We start from the raw sequence: 18,186 nt of genomic DNA, 5'->3' as shown, positions 1-18,186 counted from the left end.
CAGCCCTGCTCTAATATACAGTAACACAGTAAACTACCAGCCCTGCTATAATGTACTGTAACACAGTAAACTACCAGCCCTGCTATAATATACAGTAACACAGTAAACTACCAGCCCTGCTAAAATATACAGTAACACAGTAAACTACCAGCCCTGCTATAATGTACAGTAACACAGCTGAGAGAGAAAAGCACATGATACTTACAGAATCCTGATTCTATTCTCTTTAGAACATAGACAGCAAGCCTCAGTTCCTTCAGTCAATGGCAGTTAACTTGGCGAAGAATCTCTCAGTTTATGCTGCTCAAATGACTCATATCCCCTCTTCTCCTTTCACCCTCTTCTCTCCCCTACAGACATAAGCCACGAGTAGCCAAATATCCCCTCTCCTCTCCCCTACTTCTCAGACGAGTAGCTAAACATTTCCAAATATGGAGAAAAAAAATATAGAGAAAGATTTGAGTGCAAAAATCAATTCCACAATTCTGCTTTCAGTCCAGAATGCCACATATTTCAGGACAAAGTCACCGAGGGGCCAAATACGTGGTTCAACCCTTTCACCGGGAATAACAATGACGTCTGACACAAGTCTTTACGAAGGAGTTGGTTTGTCCTGACCTAAGAAGGGTAATAGTGAGAGCTCAGTGCTCAGTCTGCCATGTGCTCCAGTCAATTAACTGATATATACTGTGTGTACACACACACACACACACACAAACACACACACACACACACAGTTCTGAAGTTAAACAAAAGTCTAGGCTGCGGAGAAGATGTAACCTAGTAAAAAGGTATACACACACACACTACTGCGTACACATTCATGTTCAATGCACATGGACAAGGCCAACAGTCTAGTCTACAGGGATAAGGCCAACAGTCTAGTCTGCAGGGACAAGGCCAACAGTCTAGTCTGCAGGGACAAGGCCAACAGTCTAGTCTACAGGGACAAGGCCACCAGTCTAGTCTACAGGGACAAGGCCAACAGTCTAGTCTGCAGGGACAGTCTGCAGGGACAAGGCCACCAGTCTAGTCTACAGGGATAAGGCCAACAGTCTAGTCTGCAGGGACAAGGCCAACAGCCTAGTCTGCAGGGACAAGGCCAACCGTCTAGTCTGCAGGGACAAGGCCAACCGTCTAGTCTGCAGGGACAAGGCCACCAGTCTAGTCTGCAGGGACAAGGCCAACCGTCTAGTCTGCAGGGACAAGGCCAACCGCCTAGTCTACAGGGACAAGGCCAACAGTCTAGTCTGCAGGGACAAGGCCAACAGTCTAGTCTGCAGGGACAAGGCCAACAGTCTAGTCTGCAGGGACAAGGCCACCAGTCTAGTCTACAGGGACAAGGCCACCAGTCTAGTCTACAGGGACAAGGCCACCAGTCTAGTCTACAGGGACAAGGCCACCAGTCTAGTCTACAGGGACAAGGCCACCAGTCTAGTCTACAGGGACAAGGCCACCAGTCTAGTCTACAGGGACAAGGCCACCAGTCTAGTCTACAGGGACAAGGCCACCAGTCTAGTCTACAGGGACAAGGCCACCAGTCTAGTCTACAGGGACAAGGCCACCAGTCTAGTCTGCAGGGACAAGGCCACCAGTCTAGTCTACAGGGACAAGGCCACCAGTCTAGTCTACAGGGACAAGGCCAACAGTCTAGTCTACAGGGACAAGGCCACCAGTCTAGTCTGCAGGGACAAGGCCAACAGTCTAGTCTGCAGGGACAAGGCCAACAGTCTAGTCTACAGGGACAAGGCCACCAGTCTAGTCTACAGGGACAAGGCCACCAGTCTAGTCTACAGGGACAAGGCCACCAGTCTAGTCTACAGGGACAAGGCCACCAGTCTAGTCTACAGGGACAAGGCCAACAGTCTAGTCTACAGGGACAAGGCCAACAGTCTAGTCTACAGGGACAAGGCCACCAGTCTAGTCTACAGGGACAAGGCCAACCGTCTAGTCTACAGGGACAGTCTGCAGGGACAAGGCCACCAGTCTAGTCTGCAGGGACAAGGCCACCAGTCTAGTCTGCAGGGACAGTCTGCAGGGACAAGGCCACCAGTCTAGTCTGCAGGGACAGTCTGCAGGGACAAGGCCACCAGTCTAGTCTGCAGGGACAAGGCCACCAGTCTAGTCTGCAGGGACAAGGCCAACCGTCTAGTCTACAGGGACAAGGCCAACCGTCTAGTCTACAGGGACAGTCTACAGGGACAAGGCCAACAGTCTGCAGGGACAAGGCCACCAGTCTAGTCTACAGGGACAAGGCCAACAGTCTAGTCTGCAGGGACAAGGCCAACAGTCTAGTCTGCAGGGACAAGGCCACCAGTCTAGTCTGCAGGGACAAGGCCACCAGTCTAGTCTACAGGGACAAGGCCACCAGTCTAGTCTACAGGGACAAGGCCACCAGTCTAGTCTGCAGGGACAAGGCCAACAGTCTAGTCTGCAGGGACAAGGCCAACAGTCTAGTCTGCAGGGACAGTCTGCAGGGACAAGGCCAACAGTCTAGTCTGCAGGGACAAGGCCAACAGTCTAGTCTGCAGGGACAAGGCCACCAGTCTAGTCTACAGGGACAGTCTGCAGGGACAAGGCCAACAGTCTAGTCTGCAGGGACAGTCTGCAGGGACAAGGCCAACAGTCTAGTCTGCAGGGACAGTCTGCAGGGACAAGGCCAACAGTCTAGTCTGCAGGGACAGTCTGCAGGGACAAGGCCAACAGTCTAGTCTACAGGGACAAGGCCAACAGTCTAGTCTACAGGGACAAGGCCAACAGTCTAGTCTACAGGGACAAGGCCAACAGTCTAGTCTACAGGGACAAGGCCAACAGTCTAGTCTACAGGGACAAGGCCAACAGTCTAGTCTACAGGAACAAGGCCACCAGTCTAGTCTGCAGGGACAAGGCCACCAGTCTAGTCTGCAGGGACAAGGCCACCAGTCTAGTCTACAGGGACAAGGCCACCAGTCTAGTCTACAGGGACAAGGCCACCAGTCTAGTCTGCAGGGACAAGGCCACCAGTCTAGTCTGCAGGGACAAGGCCACCAGTCTAGTCTACAGGGACAAGGCCACCAGTCTAGTCTACAGGGACAAGGCCACCAGTCTAGTCTGAATCTGAATCATCTATTACAATAGACCAAGGAATCACAATCTGAATCATCTATTACAATAGACCAAGGAATCACCATCTGAATCATCTATTACAATAGACCAAGGAATCACAATCTGAATCATCTATTACAATAGACCAAGGAATCACAATCTGAATCATCTATTACAATAGACCAAGGAATCACCATCTGAATCATCTATTACAATAGACCAAGGAATCACCATCTGAATCATCTATTACAATAGACTAAGGAATCACCATCTGAATCATCTATTACAATAGACTAAGGAATCACCATCTGAATCATCTATTACAATAGACCAAGGAATCACAATCTGAATCATCTATTACAATAGACCAAGGAATCATCATCTGAATCATCTATTACAATAGACCAAGGAATCACAATCTGAATCATCTATTACAATAGACCAAGGAATCACCATCTGAATCATCTATTACAATAGACCAAGGAATCATCATCTGAATCATCTATTACAATAGACCAAGGAATCATCATCTGAATCATCTATTACAATAGACCAAGGAATCACAATCTGAATCATCTATTACAATAGACCAATGAATCACCATCTGAATCATCTATTACAATAGACCAAGGAATCATCATCTGAATCTATTACAATAGACCAAGGAATCATCATCTGAATCATCTATTACAATAGACCAAGGAATCACCATCTGAATCATCTATTACAATAGACAAAGGAATCACCATCTGAATCATCTATTACAATAGACCAAGGAATCACCATCTGAATCATCTATTACAATAGACCAAGGAATCACCATCTGAATCATCTATTACAATAGACCAAGGAATCACCATCTGAATCATCTATTACAATAGACCAAGGAATCATCATCTGAATCATCTATTACAATAGACCAAGGAATCACCATCTGAATCATCTATTACAATAGACTAAGGAATCACCATCTATAGATTGATGTGTTATGGGACTCAATGTTTAAATAAAGTTTTAAGCTAAATATAAAATGAACTCTGCTCCTGTCCCAAACCACCTGAGGTGTACCTAACAGGTAGGTACTAACAACCCGTTTAACAGTAAGGTATCAGACCGTCATACAGAGTCATCTCCTGGTGATTAACACACGGGGCAGACAGAAAGGGTAACTACAGCCCGAACCCCGGTATGACTCCTCGGGAGGCTTTGGAGCGATTACAGGCAACTGGAGGAGGCAACAGAAACATCTCCTCAAGAACCTGGACTGAAAGCATCTCATAATAACACTAGCTGTATTAGTATGACCTGTACAGCCACATGTACTGACCCAAACACAATAGTCCCGCCATAACCAGCTACTTACTGTACGTGACAATTGGGAGCAACATCAACATTGACATGGATGGAATAGCCATTAGCGAGTTAGCGGTATGACCAGGCCTACCTCTTCTTCTCTTGACGTACGGGCCTCACAGCTGACAGTTCTTTGATATTTTCCTTGTCGCTGCCTCGTTCTCCTGAATGACACCTTCCTTCACGTCTGGAAAACAAAGAACAGGCAGAGAGACCATGTATCACTGTGTGAGCTGAGCCTGGACAGGCAGAGAGACCATGTATCACTGTGTGAACTGAGCCTGGACAGGCAGAGAGACCATGTATCACTGTGTGAGCTGAGCCTGGACAGGCAGAGAGACCATGTATCACTGTGTGAGCTGAGCCTGGACAGGCAGAGAGACAATGTATCACTGTGTGAGCTGAGCCTGGACAGGCAGATAGACCATGTATCACTGTGTGAGCTGAGCCTGGACAGGCAGAGAGACCATGTATCACCATGTATCACTGTGTGAGCTGGGCCTGGACAGGCAGAGAGACCATGTATCACTCTGTGAGCTGAGCCTGGACAGGCAGATAGACCATGTATCACTGTGTGAGCTGAGCCTGGACAGGCAGAGAGACCATGTATCACCATGTATCACTGTGTGAGCTGGGCCTGGACAGGCAGAGAGACCATGTATCACTCTGTGAGCTGAGCCTGGACAGGCAGATAGACCATGTATCACTGTGTGAGCTGGGCCTGGACAGGCAGAGAGACAATGTATCACTGTGTGAGCTGGGCCTGGACAGGCAGAGAGACCATGTATCACTGTGTGAGCTGAGCCTGGACAGGCAGAGAGACCATGTATCACCATGTATCACTGTGTGAGCTGGGCCTGGACAGGCAGAGAGACCATGTATCACTCTGTGAGCTGAGCCTGGACAGGCAGATAGACCATGTATCACTGTGAGAGCTGAGCCTGGACAGGCAGAGAGACCATGTATCACTGTGTGAGCTGAGCCTGGACAGGCAGAGAGACCATGTATCACGGGGCAGCAGGTAGCCTAGTGGTCAGAGCGTAGAGGCAGCAGGTAGTCTAGTGGTCAGAGCGTAGAGGCAGCAGGTAGTCTAGTGGTTAGAGGGGGGCAGCAGGTAGCCTAGTGGTTAGAGGGGGGGACTAGTAACCGGAAGGTTGCAAGTTCGAATCCCCGAGCTGACAAGGTAAAAATCTGTCGTTCTGCCCCTGAACAAGGCAGTTAACCCACTATTCCTAGGCCATCATTGTAAATAAGAATTTATTCTTAACTGACTTGCCTAGTTAAATAAAGGTTAAATAAATAAATAAAAATCACAGTGTGAGCTGAGCATGGATGAGTCAGGGATACTTAGGACTACAACATTCTAAGTCATTCTGCAGGGCTCTTCAGAGGGTAGTGAGGTCTGCACAACGCATCACCGGGGGCAAACTACCTGCCCTCCAAACTACTACCACACCTACAGCACCCGATGTCACAGGAAGGCCATAAAGATCATCAAGGACAACAACCACCCGAGCCACTGTCTGTTAACCCCGCTATCATCCAAAAAGCGAGGTCAGTACAGGTGCATCAAAGCAGGGACCGAGAGACTGAAGAACAGCTTCTATCTCAAGGCCATCAGATTGTTAAACAGTCACCACTAGCCGGCCTCCACCCAGTACCCTGCCCTGAACCTTAGTCACTGTCACTAGCCGGCCTCCACCCAGTACCCTTCCCTAAACCTTAGAGGCTGCTGCCCTATGAACACTGGTCACTTTAATAATGTTTGAAAAATTCCCCCCTTAACTTCTCATGGAAATTTACCGGAAAGTTTCTGACCCTCCCATGCATTTGGAAAGTATTCAGACCCCTTGACGTTTTCAACATTGTTACATTACAGACTTATTCTAAAATTGAATTGACAAAATCCCTCAATCTACACACAGTACCCCATAATAGAAAAAGTGAAAACAGGTTTTTAGAAATGTTTGCAAATGTATTAATAAAAAACAGAAATAGCTTATTTACGTAAGTATTCAGACCATTTTGCTATGAGACTCGAAATTGAGCTCAGTTGCATCCTGTTTCTAGTGATCATCCTTGAGATGTTTCTACAACTTGATTGGAGTTCACCTGTGGTAAATTCAATTGATTTGGAAAGGCACACAGCTGTCTATTTAAAAGGTCCCACAGTTGAGAGTGCATGTCAGAGTAAAAACCAAGTCATGAGTTTGAAGGAATCGTCCGTAGCGCTCCCGACAGGATTGCGTCAAGGCACAAACCTTTCTGCAGCTTTGAAAGTCCCCAAGAACACAGTGGCCTCCATCATTCCATCAGGTCTCTCCAGACATGTTTGATTGGGTTCATGTCCGGACTCTGGCAGGGCCACTCAAGGACATTCAGAGACTTGTCCCAGAGCCACACCTGCGTTGTCTAGGCTGTGGGCTTACGGCCGTTGTCCTGTTGGAATGTGATCCTTCACCCCAGTCTGAGGTCCTGAGCGCTCTGGAGCAGGATTTCATCAAGGATCTCGCTATACTTTTCTGCAAACTTAATGATGGTGTTGGAGTCGTGCTTGGCCACACAGTCGCGGGTGAACAGGGAGTACAGGAGGGGACTGAGCACACACCCCTGAGGGGCCCCCGTGTTGAGGATCAGCGTGGCAGATGTGTTGTTACCTACCCTTACCAGTGTTGAACACTGAGCTGTAGTCAATGAACAGCATTCTCACATAGGTGTTCCTTTTGTCCAGATGTGAAAGGGCAGTGTGGAGTGCAATAGAGATTGCATCATCTGTGGATCTGTTGGGGCGGTATGCAAATTGGAGTGGGTCTAGGGTTTCTGGGATAATGGTGTTGATGTGAGCCATAACCAGCCTTTCAAAGCACTTCATGGCTACAGACGTGAGTGCTATGGGTCGGTAGTCATTTAGGCAGGTTACCTTGGTGTTCTTGGGCACAGGGACTATGGTGGTCTATTTGAAACATGTTGGTATTACAGACACAGTCAGGGACATGTTGAAAATGTCAATGAAGAAAGACACTTGCCAGTTGCTCAGCACATGCTCGGAGGAAACGTCCTGGTAATCCGTCTGGCCCTGCAGCCTTGTGAATGTTGACCTTTATAAAGGTCTTACTCACATCGGCTATGGAGAGCATGACCTCACAGTCGTCCGGAACACCTGGTGCTCTCATGCATGCTTCAGTGTTGCTTGCCTCAAAGCGCACATAGAAGTAATGTAGCTTGTCTGGTAGGCTTTTGTCACTGGGCAGCTCGTGGCTGTGCTTCCCTTTGTAGTCCACAATAGTTTGCAAGCCCTGCCACTTCCGACGAGCATCAGAGCCGGCGAAGTAGGATTCAATTCAAGTCCTGTATTAACACTTTGTCTGTTTGATGGTTCATCAGAGGGCATAGCGGGATTTCTTATAAGCGTCCAGGTTAGAGTCCCGCTCCTCCACCCTTTAGCTCAGTGCAGATGTTGCCTGTAATCCATGGCTTCTGATTAGGGTATGTACGTACGGTCACTGTGGGGATGACATCGTCGATGCACTTATTGATGAAGCCAGTGACTGATGTGGTGTACTCCTCAATGCCATCGGAAGAATCCCAGAACATATTCCAGTCTGTGCTAGAAAAACAATCCTGTAGCTTAGCGTCATCTGACCACTTCCGTATTAAGCGGGTCACTGGTACTTCCTACTTTAGTTTTTGTTTGTAAGCAGGAATCAGGAGGATAGATTTATGGTCAGATTTGACAAATGGAGGGCGAAGAAGAACTTTGTACACATCTCTGTGTGTGGAATTTAAAAAATTCCCTCTGGTTGCACATGTAACATGCTGGTAGAAATTAGGTAAAACGGATTTACGTTTCCCTGCATTAAAATCACCGGCCACTAGGAGCACCGCCTCTGGATGAGTATTGTCTTGTTTGCTAATGGCCTTGTAAAGCTGGTTCAGTGCGGTCTTAGTGCCAGCATCGATTTGGGGTGGTAAATAGATGGCTACGAAAAATATAGATAAAAACTCTCTTGGTAAATAATGTGGTCTACAGCTTATCATGAGATACTCTACCTCAGGCGAGCAAAACCTAGAGACTTCCTTAATATTAGATTTCGCGCACCAGCTGTTATTGACAAATAGGCACAGACCACCACCACTCGTCTTGCCGGAAGCAGCTGTTCTATCTTTCCGATGCACCGAAAACCCAGCCAGCTATATGTTATCCATGTTGTAGTTCAGCCACGACTCGGTGAAACATAAGATATTACAGTTTTTAATGTCCCATTGGTAGGATAGTCTTGAACGGAGCTCATCCAGTTTATTCTCCAGTGATCGCACGTTGACCAATGGAACGGATGGTAGAGGAGGGTTACCCACTCGGCGTACGGATTCTTACAAGGCACCCCGACCTATGACCCCTATATCTCCGTCTCTTCTTCAAGTGAATGACGGGGATTTGGGCCTTGTCGGGTATCTGGAGTAAATCCTTTGCGTCCGACTTGTTAAAAAAAAAATCTTTGTCTAGTACGAGGTGAGTAATTGCTGTCCTGATTTCCAGAAGCTCTTTTAGGTCGTAAGAGACGGTAGCAGAAACATTATGAACAAAATAAGTTACAAACAAATATATATTATTAAAACACACAATGGCACAATTGGTTAAGAGCCCATAAAGACGACAGCCATCTCCTCCGGCGTCATAAAGCCGAGAAGTCGTCAATGAATTGTTCAATGCAACCTGTGTTGGGCTGACTACAGGGTTACAGAGTTACAACACATGACCCCGGAGTGAGATGCACCCTGGGTTGGGCTGACCTCAGGGTTACAGAGTTACTTAACAGTGACAGCACATCACATGACCCCGGAGTGAGATGCACCCTGGGTTGGGCTGACTACAGATGGCTGGACCTCCAGAGTTTCTTAACAGTGACAGCACATCACATGACCCCGGAGTGAGATGCACCCTGGGTTGGGCTGACTACAGATGGCTGGACCTCCAGGACTACAGAGTTACTTAACAGTGACAGCACATCACATGACCCCGGAGTGAGAAATGAGAAGTACCGCTCTCCAAACACACCACCTTTACGAGAGTCACACAAAGTAGGAATATTTTACTCTTCGTAAGAAAAAATGATAGCCTATACAATGTCTGAGCCATGTTTACATATTGATTACACATTGCTCTTTATTCTAGTGTTGTTGTTGATGAGTAATCGTGTTTTAATTTAAGTTAATCCAAAAGCGTTGTTATTCCTGATGATGTTTTCACCAGGCATTGTATGTCTCCTGATCATATATGGAATCAAGAATATACCAACACTTAGTATTTTATTAAATAAACTAAAATGAATACAGTAACTGTTACCATTTTAAATGTTCCCTGCTGTACCCCGAAACCGAACCGTGACCCCAAAAACCACAATAGGTACTGAACTGTTAAACCCCATAGTCCTGCATCACATGACATGTATGACTTCGCTGTCTCTTCTTCTCTTCCTGCTAATGTGACAGCTCCACCACCTTTCCCACCTACTGTGACAGTTCTGAGACAGAGGAATGAGCTTGGCTAGTATATACAGTAGGCCGAGGCTCTTTGTATTTTGTATAGTCTATATCCTCCGATATGTCAATATGTAGGCTACTCAAGCTTATCAGATTGGATCTTCAAAGTCTAAGATGATATTCTTTCTTTCTGATCTTGTACTATGAAGTTAATGTGTTGTGTCCTCCTGACAGGAGTCAAAGGAACACATTAAACCGGATTTTAATCCTTCATGCATATCAGTACTCCTGTTCTGCAGTCCTACAGGCCTACAGTGTCCTGATCTCACCTGAAAGGTTTACCATCTTCTTTCAGTTGTATCCTCATTAAAACCTTATATTAAAACACACAGGCCTGGTAGTGCAGATAGCGCTAGTGGCGCTAGTATCAGCCTCATAGGGCTGCCTGGGCTCAAAGCTACGGGGAAGGGGGGGGGGGGGGGATAGCTAAGGGACTACACTTTTAACTTGAGTGTCGCATTTCCAAGACTGTCAAAACGGGTATTTTTATTTTTTATTTTTAAAGCAAAGATGTTTAAAGACAGTTGGGGGTTTAATGTTGCCCGAGTCCAAATGTGTGGGGAAGGATGACACAGATGTATTCAGTTTGATGAGCGAGCTCTCTGAGAGGAGGGGGGTTCCTTGATGTTATTGATTTGAAATTCATATCAAAGTGGGAGTTTGATTTGAATCTCTTCAGCAGCAACTCAACGGGAGGGGGGGGGGGGGGGGATTCATATTTCACCATGTTAGCTACTTTCAGATGAGATGAACACCGAAGTGTGTAGACATGATAGCTAGTTGTCGTCCCAAGACTTACACATGTCCATTCTTGGAAATGCATTGGAAGCCAATTCAGTCAAATAACGATGCATTCCAGGACTAATAGACTTTGTAAACTGTGTCACTGTGGAGGGAAACATCTACATATTATATTACCCCTTATGCAACGACTGAGAATTATGGTAAGAACTAGGGTCAAGTCTACTATTACATGGTAACCTGATAAGCCTAGCACCTTTTAGGTTTGTGAAGCCTAGTATTGATTGAAACAACTAGGCTACGTAAGGAAGTGTCATGAATCTCGTCTGCACAGCGCCAGCGCAGACAATCTCTCGTCAACCAGACAAACAACAAAACATATTAGTTGTTCTTGAGAGATGAGTTTTATACTTCAGGAGTGACATGTTACAATATGTTACTAATTCGAGACTGTGGCAATCCTAAACAAACCTGATTTAAAACGTTGTGCGTATGTTAAATGGTTAATACTGAAACTATTATGAAAATACACGTTGTCCCGGCGGTAGAAACATTATCTTCCGCCTTGTTTGTTTTTCTCGGTCACACAGTCCACCTCGAGCAGAATGGACTTAAACATAAATCATGTAGAAATATAGGTGCGCAAACAGACACAGTGTTGCAAATATGGAGCGTGAAACTACACCATCTACTTAGTAACTGTGTTCTACGTTCTCTCGTCCAAACTAATGCTACTATATGTCGGTGCAAGGTAACAAGTTAGCTATGTGGTGAAAAGCCTGTCGACCCCCCCTTTCGGAGCGGTGAGCCCACGCCCTCGACTTCTTCAACTCCGAGCTACAGTAAAAACATCATCACCTCAACGAGTTAACCTAAAGCTTTATGCTATTTGTTCTACGTTCTTTATGTCGACTACAACAAAACAACAACACGCCATTGTAAGCGACATTTCTATAATAACCCATGTTCAAGTACAGAAATAGTTTCCATGTGTTTCTTACCTCGGGGCTTTCTAGGAATCAAGAGAGTTTCAAATCCCACCAAAGTGAAAATTATTTTTCCCAAATCTGGAAGTGGCAGGGAGTGACGTCAGAGTTGGAAATTCCAACCGCAGGAGAGTCCTTCGAGAAGTTTGCCCATGTAAGGCAGTATGTTGTATTCACCAAAACGCTCTTCCTCCTCTTATCGTGTGTGTGTGTGTTTGTTTTGTTGTGCAAACATTGTAAAACACACTAATTCATCATCATGAGCGTGAATTAGACAGCTATATCCTTCATACATTATTGTAATTGTAAACTAAATCATTACTTCAATGAAAAAGGAGATTTTGACAATTTTCTCAACATTTTCTTGAGGTTCACAAACAACATTATCTTGGTAATATAGGGTTAGGGTAATATAGCTCTACAAACAACATTATCTTGGTAATATAGGGTTAGGGTAATATAGCTCTACAACCAACATTATCTTGTTAATATAAGGTTAGGGTAATATAGCTCTACAACCAACATTATCTTGTTAATATAGGGTTAGGGTAATATAGCTCTACAACCAACATAGAACAAAGACAGGAGAAGATAGACTTAGCCTTTAAAACAAATAATTTAAATATAGTTTCATTTTTGGGGGGGCAATGACTACATCAAAAACAAACTATAAACATTTCAAATGCCACCTGAGTGCTTTTTCATTCATTACATTTAAACATTTTTTAAATGTTAATTTTAAACTCATTCACCCCTGACCTTTTTGTGAGTGTAGTCTACACAGTAAACCGTATCAGACACCGGCTGGTTTCTGCTTCACCACGTACGAGTTTGCCATGCAAAGCAGTTTGTTTGAATGTCGTGGATTTAATGCAAATCACCGGTAACTGTATTAAAACCTTTGATTTGTGCATTTCCAAGTAGCAGTACGACAGTGGTGTTATAATGCACTTACGCTGAATCCCAGATGGCACCCTATTCCCTACATAGTACACTACTTTAGAACAGAGCCCTATTCCCTACATAGTACACTACTATAGACCAGAGCCCTATTCCCTACGTAGTACACTACTATAGACCAGAGCCCTATTCCCTATATAGTACACTACTTTAGACCAGAGCCCTATTCCCTACATAGTACACTACTATAGACCAGAGCCCTATTCCCTACATAGTACACTACTTTAGAACAGAGCCCTATTCCCTACATAGTACACTACTATAGACCAGAGCCCTATTCCCTACGTAGTACACTACTTTTGAACAGAGCCCTTGTAGGACACAGTCTCGACTCTCCGGATTCCACAGCGTGGGTTTACAAAGGAGGGGGGAGAGATTGTCTCTCGTCGATTCGCCAAAAAACCCATTTTGTGGGTTATCCTTGTTTCCCCAGATGAAATGTCAGTTGTGTGCAATTTCGATTTGATTTGGTTTGTGGTTGCGACAGGGTCGTAAAAATGTCTTCGCGAGGGTCTTCCTCTTGTCTGTTTGGATGGCTATACATAGTCTCCCCCTAAATTATAATGGTACGGCCTGAAGAGATAATCAAAGGATCCTACATTCCAGACTGTATTCTAGAACATACTGTCTCAACACCGCTGGGCGTGGTGGATTGTAATTTAAGGAAATAGGCCTGTTGTCACCTTGCCCTGATACATGGTTGTAGACTCCTCTAACGACTTGCCGGTTTCAAAACCCCGCGTCTCCCAGCCTGTGGGAAGACCTGCCAACCTCTGCTCCAATAAGGGTATCTAGGAGTCAACAACCATGTATCAGGGCAAGGCCTATTTCCTTCAATTACAATCCACCACACCCAGCGGTGTTGAGACAGTATGTTCTAGAATACAGTCTGGAATGTAGGATCCCTTGATTATCTCTTATCAGGGCAAGCTGCCACCAAGACAAGAAGTAAACAAGAAGTAAACTTACACTTGTTAACAACTGTTGGTACAATAGACGGATGATTATTATCAAGATAAATAGAGTTATCACTTAAATTATGATGGGACTTTTTTTTTGGGGGGGGGGGGGGGGGGGGGGGGGGGTGTGACTGTTTTCACCATTGCGATTCCTTGATCTTGTTGCCCCACTCTGTCTTAATGTCAGGTGCCGTATTAAACCTCTGACACCTTACGTTGGTCTACAATAGGAAGAACGGGTATTCATTTCTACACAACACTATACCACATCTAAGAGTTAATAACAAAGTTAGTTTTGTTACTGGCTAACTCATTGATCCTGCTCTGCAGTGTTCCCCCTCAGGTATACTGTATATATATTGTCCTTCAAGGCCTCAAGGTTCTCTCCAATGGCACAAGCAGATTTTGTAGTTGTTGGAAATAGTGCTGTATTCTTCCCTGTCTGACACTCGTCCGCCGGATGACTCCAGGAAAAACACTGGGCTGAGTTGATCATCTCTTTCTATTATTGGATCATCACAGAGACATTGGTGCCACAGTGACTTGGGCCAACAAGTCCAATGGATTTCAAATCTGTTGTTTTATGACTGATTCTGAAACAATGACACACAGATGTAAAAGATAAAAAAATAAAAATGTATTAATTAAAAGTGAATTGATATAATATACTGTAAGTACACCAACAAGTACACCAACAACTACATACAACTGTCTGTAGAAATACAACAGTATGTCAAGCCAACCTCAACCACCTCTAAAGATGCGGTGAAAATCACAATTACAAGCACAATAACTAAAGGAACTTTGAGATGGTATATTTTCACAAACAAATTACAGTTCCTTAGATCTATGTGAGTAGCCTTATGGGTGAATGGTTAAAGCAGCATTGTGTTTTTTCTCTCTCTCTCTCTCTCTCTCCAAGCGTTGTCTGTAGTAGGAGGACTTCAGAAGGGCTTCTACAACGGATTACCTTGTGCTACCTGGAAGCAGTTTGTAAACTACTTTTCACACTGTGCATGAATAAGACATAGGCACATCAGTTGAAGATCAAGCATGCAGATAAACCCAGAAGATTGCAGCCTATTTTTGCAGTTTGTTTCCCTGCCCTGGGATCCCCTTACGGTGTATACAGGTTCTAGGACAACCTCACTGGAAAGGTAATCTCATTTGTAATGCGTGACAGCTTATTAGTCTGCTTTACTGGCAATGGATAGGCCCGCTAGTCCCAAGTACTCCCTTCTGTCAGAGCTGAGTTCAAACAGACACACTGGAACAAATCAGAAAACAATTACCATCCTCCCTGAAACTAACCCTCTACTCCATGCATCAATCAATTGGCTGTTATGTTGTTCAGCTGAAAGTCAATGAACAAATCTCTGTGATGTAGACATGGTACGGTGGGGGATAAGGGACAAGGGGACTACTGGTATGGACGTCTAGGAGATTGTACGATAAACACAAGTCTAATTTATCAGAATCCGTTGTTATGTTAAAGGGCTGTCATCACACGAAGCTGAAACAAACACACACACACACACACACACACACACACACACACACACACACACACACACACACACACACACACACACACACACAGAGGGACTGAGTCAGGAGGTACAGGTGGCATAGTGGGACAGGAAAGACGCTGTTTAATAAGTACATGACTCTGGTCTGCAAACTTCAGCGAGAAACCCAAACCCCGATCTGTTTCAAAATGAAATGTTTTTACTTTGTAAGACAATGAAAACAAACAAAATATCTTAACTATTAAAGTCAGCTTGCATTACAACTGTGTGTGTGTGACGTTCCTATCAGCGTGCCATATAAGGTGAACACTTCCAGTATCGCATTTCCTGCTGTAGTTCATATCGCTATGGTGACACACCACTTCCTCTGAAATATGCAGCGCCTTCAGATAGTATTCAGACCGCTTGACTTTTTCCACATTTTGTTACGTTAAGAGGCTTATTCTATAATGGATTAAATAAAAACAATTCCTCTGCAATCTACACACAATACCCCATAATGACAAGGTGAAAACTTTTAATTTTAAAATTTTTGCAAATTTATTAAAGAAAAAATATAGAAATGGCTTATTCACATCAGTATTCAGAACCTTTGCTGTGAGACTCGAAATTGATCTCAGGTGCATCCTGTTTCCATTGATCATCCTTGAGATGTTTCTACAACTTGATTGGAGTCCACCTGTGGTAAATTCAATTAATTTGGAAAGGCACACACCTGTCTATATAATGTCCCACAGTTGACAGTGCATGTCAGAGCAAAAACCAAGCCATGAGGTCGAAAGAATTTTCCATAGAGCATAGAGACAAGATTGTGTCGAGGCACAGATCTGGGGAAGGGTACCAAAAAATGTCTGCAGCATTGAAGGTCCCCAAGAACACAGTGGCCTCCATCATGTGGAAACATTTTCAAAAAGTCAAGGGGTCTGAATACCTTCCGAAGGCACTGAAAGTTACAACAAAACATACACCCTACCAGACAGAGACACCTTCATACACCCTACCAGACAGAGACACCCTCATACACCCTACCAGACAGAGATACCCTCATACACCCTACCAGACAGAGACACCCTCATACACCCTACCAGACAGAGATACCCTCATACACCCTACCAGACAGAGACACCCTCATACACCCTACCAGACAGAGACACCCTCATACACCCTACCAGACAGAGACACCCTCATACACCCTACCAGACAGAGACACCCTCATACACCCTACCAGACAGAGACACCCTCATACACCCTACCAGACAGAGACACCCTCATACACCCTACCAGACAGAGACACCCTCATACACCCTACTATACAGAGACACCTTCATACACTCTACCAGACAGAGACACCCTCATACACCCTACCAGACAGAGACACCCTCATACACCCTACCAGACAGAGACACCCTCATACACCCTACCAGACAGAGACACCCTCATACACCCTACCAGACAGAGACACCCTCAAAACACCCTACCAGACAGAGACACCCTCATACACCCTACCAGACAGAGACACCCTCATACACCCTACCAGACAAAGACACCCTCATACACCCTACCAGACAGAGACACCCTCATACACCCTACTATACAGAGACACCTTCATACACCCTACCAGACAGAGACACCCTCATACACCCTACCAGACAGAGACACCCTCATACACCCTACCAGAAAGAAACACCCTCATACACCCTACCAGAGAGAGAGACACCCTCATACACCCTAACAGAGTTGAGGAGACTAAATTACTTGGTGTTACCTTGGATTGTCAACTGTCATGGTCAAAACATATAGAGTCAATGGTTGTGAAGATGGAGAGAGGTCTGTCCCAAATAAAGAGATGCTCTGCTTTTTATTGACACCACCCTCCACAAAGCAAGTCCTGCAGGCTCTCGTTTTATCTTATCTTGATTATTGTCCAGTCATATGGTCAAGTCCTGCAGGCTCTCGTTTTATCTTATCTTGATTATTGTCCAGTCATGTGGTCAAGTGCTGCAATGAAAGACCTAGTTAAGCTGCAGCTGGCCCAGAACAGAGTGGCACTTTTTCCTCTTTAATGTGAGCCAGTCTTTCTTGGCTACGAGTTGAGGAGAGACTGACTGCATCACTTCTTGCTTCTATAAGAAACATTACGGTGTTGGAAATGCCATATTTGCTTGCATACTGTAGTCAACTTACACACAGCACTGCCACACACACTTACCCCACCAGACATAATTACCTTCAGGCTCTGATCAGGCCCTACACCCAAACAAGGGCACTGCGTTCATCCACCTCTGGCCTGCTCGCCTCCCTACCTCTGAGGAAGTACAGTTCCCGCTCAGCCCAGTCAAAACTGTTCGCTGCTCTGGCACCCCAATGGTGGAACAAACTCCCTCACGACGCCAGGACAGCGGAGTCAATCACCACCTTCCGGAGACACCTGAAACCCCACCTCTTTAAGGAATACCTAGGATAGGATAAAGTAATCCTTCTGACCCCCCCCCCCCCCCCCTTAAAAGATTTAGATGCACTATTGTAAAGTGGCTGTTCCACTGGATATCATAAGGTGAATGCACCAATTTGTAAGTCGCTCTGGATAAGAGCGTCTGCTAAATGACTTAAATGTTAAATGTAATAATATCAGGGGTCTTTTCACAGTCCCCAAATCCAGAACAAATTCAACAAAGCGTACAGTATTATATAGAGTCCTTATTGCATGGAACTTCCTTCCATCTCATATTGCTCAAATTAACAGCAAACCGGGTTTCAATAAACAGATAAAGCAACACCTGACGGCACAACGCCTCTCCTCGTTTTGACCTGGATATTTCTGTGTACAGTATTTATTGATATGTAGGCTATGTCTGCTTTTTTTTATATGTATATAGTTCTGTCTTTGAGCTGTTCTTGTCTATTCATGTTCTGTATTAGGTCATGGTCTATGTTTTTTTTTGTGTGTACCCCAGGAAGAGTAGCTGCTGCTTTCGCAACAACTAATGGGGTTCCTAATGAAATACCAAAATACCAAAACACGAGTGCTATTTG

At 45.0% G+C, this 18,186-nt stretch overlaps 1 protein-coding gene across 2 annotated transcripts in view; it reads right to left on the bottom strand.

Moving 5' to 3' along the window:
• LOC129867622 (lipoma-preferred partner homolog) overlaps nt 1-11,888 on the bottom strand; it is a 376,963-nt gene extending 365,075 nt beyond the window's left edge. Inside the window, exons 1-2 of one of the 2 annotated variants that reach the window (XM_055941140.1) lie at nt 11,721-11,888; nt 4,529-4,624 (exon numbers count right to left, since the gene is read on the bottom strand). The gene's annotated coding sequence lies outside the window, so the exon portion shown is untranslated. The remainder of the gene's footprint in view (nt 1-4,528; nt 4,625-11,720) is intronic. The other variant, XM_055941139.1, reaches the window with a different exon arrangement.
• Between the last annotated feature and the right edge of the window lie 6,298 nt (nt 11,889-18,186).

Source organism: Salvelinus fontinalis, chromosome 12 (assembly GCF_029448725.1).
Source record: "Salvelinus fontinalis isolate EN_2023a chromosome 12, ASM2944872v1, whole genome shotgun sequence".
In the NCBI taxonomy this organism is placed as follows: Eukaryota; Metazoa; Chordata; class Actinopteri; order Salmoniformes; family Salmonidae; genus Salvelinus; species Salvelinus fontinalis.
Note: the sequence above shows the minus strand (reverse complement) of the source record. Positions and strands in the feature narration are given on the sequence as shown.